Here is a 6,188-nt window from a genome sequence, read left to right as displayed (position 1 = left end):
TAGATTGTAGGTGGCTTTGGGCAGCGTGGACATTTTAGCAACAGTCACTCTTGCAGCGCGTGAGCACGGAATCCCTTTCTGTTTACCTGTGCCCCCTGTAATTTCTCTCACCCGTGTCTCAGAGTTTTCAGTGGTCGGGGCTCTCACCTCCTTGGTTCATCTTGTTCCTAAATAGCCTATTCTTCGTGATGCACGTGTAAACCGTACTATTGTTGTAATTTCTATTTCTGATACTTTGTTATTAGTATATAGAATTGCAACTGATGTCTATACTGGCTTTGTACCTTGTAACTTGACTTGGCCCATTTATTAGTTCTAACAGTTAAGCTCCTCTCCTCTTAGTGCCTGGGAAGAGATTTTCCTGCTCTTTTGACCTGTGTGAGCCCACCCCTGCTTTGCACCTTCCAGGCTTTCCACACCTTTGTGCATCCTTCCTCTGGGACCGTCAACCCCCACATGTTCACTCACTGTGGACGACTGCTGACATCTCCTGCCATCCCCGTAGCGCTTCCGAAGGACCTTGATGACGGCTTGGCATCCTTTCTTGCGCTCACAGCCAAGCTTTTCCCAAAGAGGGGGCCTCTGGGTCCTCCCCGCCCTCCCTCAGTCTGGGTCTCAGGCCACCCCTTGCCGGTGTGGTCTATGGCCAAAGCATGAGAGCAGGATGGGGGTCTGCATGTCAGACGTGTGCAGGAGTGTGCCCGAGTGACTCTGGAGACTCTGGAGCCCCATTGTTCGTGCCTCACGAATCAGTCGCGAGGGAGATGCCCGCACCGGAATCTACACTAACCTGCGGCGATTCACACCAGCACCCGTGTGACCGTGGATTTGCAGCCGAAACGATGTCCTTCCGTTGTTAACAAAGCAGCCTGTGGGGCTTCAGTCCAAGTCCCACGAAAGGACCTGGTCAAGTGTTCCTTCACACAACCCACCCCTGCCCTCAAGGCTCACTTTGCTTCCTCACTTTTTGTTCTTTTTCTTCTTTAACAAACTTGCGCTTGGACTCGCATCGCATCCGAGTAGATCTGTCAGAACAGGGAGGGGTCGGGGGAGGGGATAGGGTCCTGAAGCAGATAGTAAGGAAAATAGCATAAAATCCTTCTTACCAATAAGAAATCAGGAATTATTAGAATGCAGACATTTATGCTAAATGGACGGCAGAGTACCGGAATGTATTATAAAGTGGATGTTTTAATATCTGTGTCTCGGTGGTTGCTAGGTTACACTGGTACTTTTAATAACATTAAAGGGAGCTAGAAATACTTGTGGATACTTTCCCCATTGAAATTATGACTAGCAAGACGAGGGACATATTGCCGGCTAGTGCGCTGGGATATTCTAAGCTCCCGGTTGCTTGTTAAGATGCACGCTAGTTGCTCATATTAGTAGTGCTTCGGTTTAGCGTTTTCCTTCAAAAGAGTTAGACCTTGTGATAATGTGGCTTATGTTCCTGGACCTGGGTGGTCAATGTCTCTCTCTCTGCAGAACATACCTTTACTCATTTGCCTTCCTGCCTACTCCATTCCTTTCCGTTTGACCCACCTGCTACGTGCTGAGCCCCTGTTGACACACCTGGGACGTGCAGGTGCATGGGAGCACGCACACTGCCTTCTCGCTGCTTGCGTATCAAAGAGCTTGAATTTGCCCGTGGCCCTCCGTGGAGGGGAAGCCCGCTCTTGGTTTGCTCTAGGTAAAGCCGCAAAAAGCAGTTCAGTTAAGTAAAAGGCTGTTATGGCTCTAATTGGGTCTGGATACATCTCACGGGAGCCCAAAGTCAGTGATTAATTTTAACTTGGAAAATAGGAAAAGGAACAAAGCCCTACAAGCTTCCAAGAAGGGATGTCTGAGCTGGGATCTGGGAGGAAACCAGGGGTGTTGGGATGGGGAAGGCGGGAGGAGCGCATCCTGCCAGGAGGAGGGCGCAGCGTCACGGGGGAGGGGACACTTGTTCTAAAATCAGTAAATTGTACGGAGCACATGCTCAGAGCAAGACCGTGGTCTAAGGGCTGTGCTTGCATTACTTATTAAATCCTCAGGACACCTCCGAGGCAGACACGATTTCTGTTCCACTTCAGGAAGGTGGCCAGTGCTAAGAGATGGTCAGAAACTAAATCAGGTCACACAGTCTCTCCATATCATGACGCCTGCAGACTGGCTCTGAGCCCGAATGGTCACCCCTATTCCCCGCGCCCCCCCAGCGTGGGGAGCCCCTTGTGGTCGGCATGAGGAGAGGGAACAGGGGTGGGGCGCGGCGTAGGCAGGGCAGATGACGTCAGACAGGTTAGGTTGTGCTGGGCTTTCAATGATGTGTTTGAAGGTATCGGTACATTTTCCTTAATAAGCTGGGGACCTGACGAAGCCTTCCAACAAGGGAGTGACAAGGCTTTGATCCATATTTTTGGAAGGTAATTCTAGGGGGAGTACGGAGGCTGGACTTGCCTGGAGGTTACAGTTGAGGATTTTTAAAAAAAAAAAATTCATCATGAGACAACCGTAAAGGTCCAGTTGAGAAAATCAGCCAAACACGTCTTCAGCACCCAGGATATGGTTCACAGAAACTCAGGTCCTTCCAAAATAGCATTTTAATCACTGATCTTTTCACAACCGCGAGGCTTGCTGATCCCATGCGTTCCTGGTGCGTCCCCAGTCTGAGCTCCCAGCTCCGCTTTCGCTCCCTCTCCTGCTGCTTATCTCGACCTTTCCCCGAAGAGCCTTCCACCCCTCTATGTCAGACCCTCCAGAACTTCCATCCCATGAGGACATTTTCTACCAAAATTCCAGCCTCCTCACCAAATGCTGACTCCCTCTTTGCCTCCGGCAACATTTAGATTGGCGCTAAGACTGTTAATTTCTCAATGGAGGTGCCTGGTCTAGAACAGGCTGTTCTGCCGGGACTGGAAGTAACAGACTCCCAGATCCTCCCGCATCCACCCCTCCCTCCTAGCACAGCTTCGCCTCCCCCTGCAAGGTAGAGACCAGCTACTTTCCCATCTCCAGGGCCCTGCCTCTTCAGTCCTTCTAACCTTCTAACCTGCCAGCGCCCCCTGCCTCCCCCTCCCGGTCTCTGGGGCTCATGATGACAATCACGTGCGGTTCTCTGGTACCTGGGAACCAGAGTCCAATGAGGAGAGAGCAGCAGATGCCTCCAGATGACCCTAGAGCTTCTGCTCTGACACACAGAGCCGTGTTTCAGAACTTCTACCAATCACCGCGCCGGCCATCTGTGCTGTCACCACGGCTAAAGCCAAGGGCGGTTCCCTGCCCTCCCGAAGGCAGCTGGCGCACAGGACTGCCCCCTAACCTGTAGTTCTCCTTTTCTTCAGGTGGGACACCCCCAAGGGGCGGTGGGGAGAGGGAGACTCTGATATACATTTTCCACTCACGTTCAGCCGCTGTTCAGATGAACGCGTGTGTACGAAACAGCTGTGCTCACTTGTGGGACAAAAGTAAGGCATCAGCCCTCCTGGTCTATACCTGCTGAGATTTTGTCTAAACCCTCCCCCTAACAGCCTGTAAGGTCTACCTTCTACCCTACCTATTTTGTAGGAGGAGAAATTAGGATCCAGAGAGGTTAAGAGGTTTTTCTCTAGGTCAGAGATAGTCAGAAAAAGGGACCAGAGCCCATTTCCACGGACTCTGAATACAGTCCTTTCTTGACTCTCCAGTGGCTTTTTAAGAAAGATGTTACTAACAGTGTCACTTTTCTTCTCTTTTTCCTACCTACTTTTGTCCCCTCTCTCCCTTTTTTTTCTTTTTTTCCTTTCATCATCTTTATTATTTTGGGACTTATTCAAATATTTATCTTTCCTTCGAGGTCATTAACCGCGGCACTCAGAGTAACACGCTGTTCGTAAGTGCTTCATACAGACACAGTGTTCTCGCCCTGAGCACAAAGCCTTGGTTCTCCGCGACGGCGCTGAGTCAGCCCTTGGGGCTGAGGACATCCCCATGACGGATGAGGCTTGCCTCGCTGGTCCCAGGCCCAGGCTCCACAGCCCGGACGCTTCCCACATTTCTCCTGACCTTCACACTGCGACAGCTCCCCTGGCAGATTTAGGAGGCGTTCTTTCCTTCTACCAAATTCCTTCCCGTCTCTCCTGTCCCTTTTGATATATCCAGATTCCCACGTCGTGTAATAACTTCCCTGCAACCTCCCTTCACTGCCATCGGTCTGAGATTCATGCTGTTGGATGACGACGTGCCCAATGGGGTCCCTCCCCTCCGGCTCTCCGGCGGCCCCAGACCGACCCCCTCCATCCGCAGAAGCACCTAGTGTGTGCGCCTGGCCCTTCCCAGCCAGCCTGCTCGGACATCAGCCAGCGGAGACCAAGTTCCTGCTTGGACTGCGTGAGTCCAGGCCAACATGTCTTTAACATTTGTTGGAGAGGGGGGTTGTGCACAAATAGGAGACTATGAAGAAGGAAGAATGAGAAACAGATCATAGCTCGAAAATGAAATAAAAGAGCCATTTCCACCCCGTGTTCCAGACATGCCGGCCGCGGCACCGGGAGTACCCCTCACGGAGTCCGTCGCATGCACACACGGCAACCCCGGGGCCAGCCGTGCTCCGGCACCAATGTCCTTGCAGACTAAATACCGGGGCTGTACTCTTTTCATGGTTTAAGTTTCTAGAAATAGACTCAGGGACCAAACGATACAGTTTCCTGGAGTCTTGATACGTATTGCCAAAAAGCCAACGTGGACACGACAGCTTCCTGTCTCTTTCCCAGCACTGAGTAAATATTTTTAAAAATTTTTTTAAAAGAATTCTGATCTGCTGGCTCCCCAGGTTTATTGTGATGTCAACGTACAGGTATTTGAATTCTTGCAAAACAGGAGCCTTAACAATACTGTGGGCCACTTCGTTTAATCACCGTGTGAATTGTCTGTGTGTCCTTTTTCAATCTTGAACTGGGGGCTTCCTTCCTCATTCCCGTGGGTCACCTGGAGCCTCCTCGAATGTCATCCTCTTGGAAAGATCTTCAGTGACTCCACTCGGTGCTGATCCTCCCGCGAACCCGCTCTGTTGGGCTTTTGTTGCCCCCGCAAGGGCAAGCCTTGGTCTGCGCGGCTCCCCTCCGGGCGTCCGCTGAGCCGCGGTGCCTGGGGCAGGCGGCCGGGAACACGGGTTCAGGGTCCGGAAGCCAGTGCGCACCTGCCTCGTGCCTGTGCCCGGCGTCCGGCGTTCCCTGCGCTCTTATGAGCGAGAGCAGGTTGTTGTTCCTGCTCTCTTTGGTGAACGGTAACCTTCGGACCCCTCCACAGACTTGAGACCCCTCTAGATGACACTGTAACTGCGTCTCAGCAGTATCGATGTCACTGTTTCCTTTCTAACATCATGTGGCTTCAGTCCTATTGAGGACGTTCTCTGCTTTTGGTTTGCAAGTGCTTTATCCTAGCTCCGGGGTGGCAGGGTCAGGCAGATGGCTTCTGCAGCTCCGGCTCCGCGTCCCACTGCCCCCATGGCGGGACCGTTCACGCCTGGTGCTGGTCCGCGACGGTCTCGGCAGTCCCCCGTGGGAAGTCCCTTTACAGTGGAACATGCTGGGAAATCTCAGGCAAGGGGCCTGGCAAGCAGATCAGACACAAACACACAGAAATACGCCAGTGACGTTGGGAGAATAACCGGTCTAGTCTGACCCCCGTGGGGTTGAAGACGAGGATGTTCTTTGCAGGGACTCACCTGTCTTCTCCGCAAGGGACAGGAGCAGGCGACATGATGGGCGGTGTCCTCTGAGGGGTGGGCAGTGTCGCACGCCGTGAAACGATCTGGCAGAGTGATAGCAACACGGCGAGTGAGCTCACTGCAGTCCCAACGCTGTTGCAAAGTGCAGGTCTTTGTTGAGACGTGTTCCTGGGAAACAGTGTTCTTTATTTTCTTCTCATGATGGGTCGGAGCGAGTTATGGGAACTTTGGAGGAAATATGGGAAATTACCCGAAATGAAGCCATTTGGCTGACTTCCTTTGGGAAGAGATTTTTGTTCACAAACATTTATTGAAAAGGCATCAATATTAATGTGTGTTTTCACAGGATGCTCCAAGAGAATTTTTCAACTTTTGTTTTTCAAACCCTATAGGGTCTCTCTCTCTCTCTCCCAGCTTTTGATTTGGAAGCAGACGTTCTCATTTATATTTCAGGATTCTTTCCTGAGCGCTACGAGTTTCTGTAATGCAGAAGGAGGATGAG

Source organism: Mustela erminea, chromosome 5, assembly GCF_009829155.1.
Source record: "Mustela erminea isolate mMusErm1 chromosome 5, mMusErm1.Pri, whole genome shotgun sequence".
Lineage (NCBI taxonomy): Eukaryota > Metazoa > Chordata > Mammalia > Carnivora > Mustelidae > Mustela > Mustela erminea.
Note: the sequence above shows the minus strand (reverse complement) of the source record.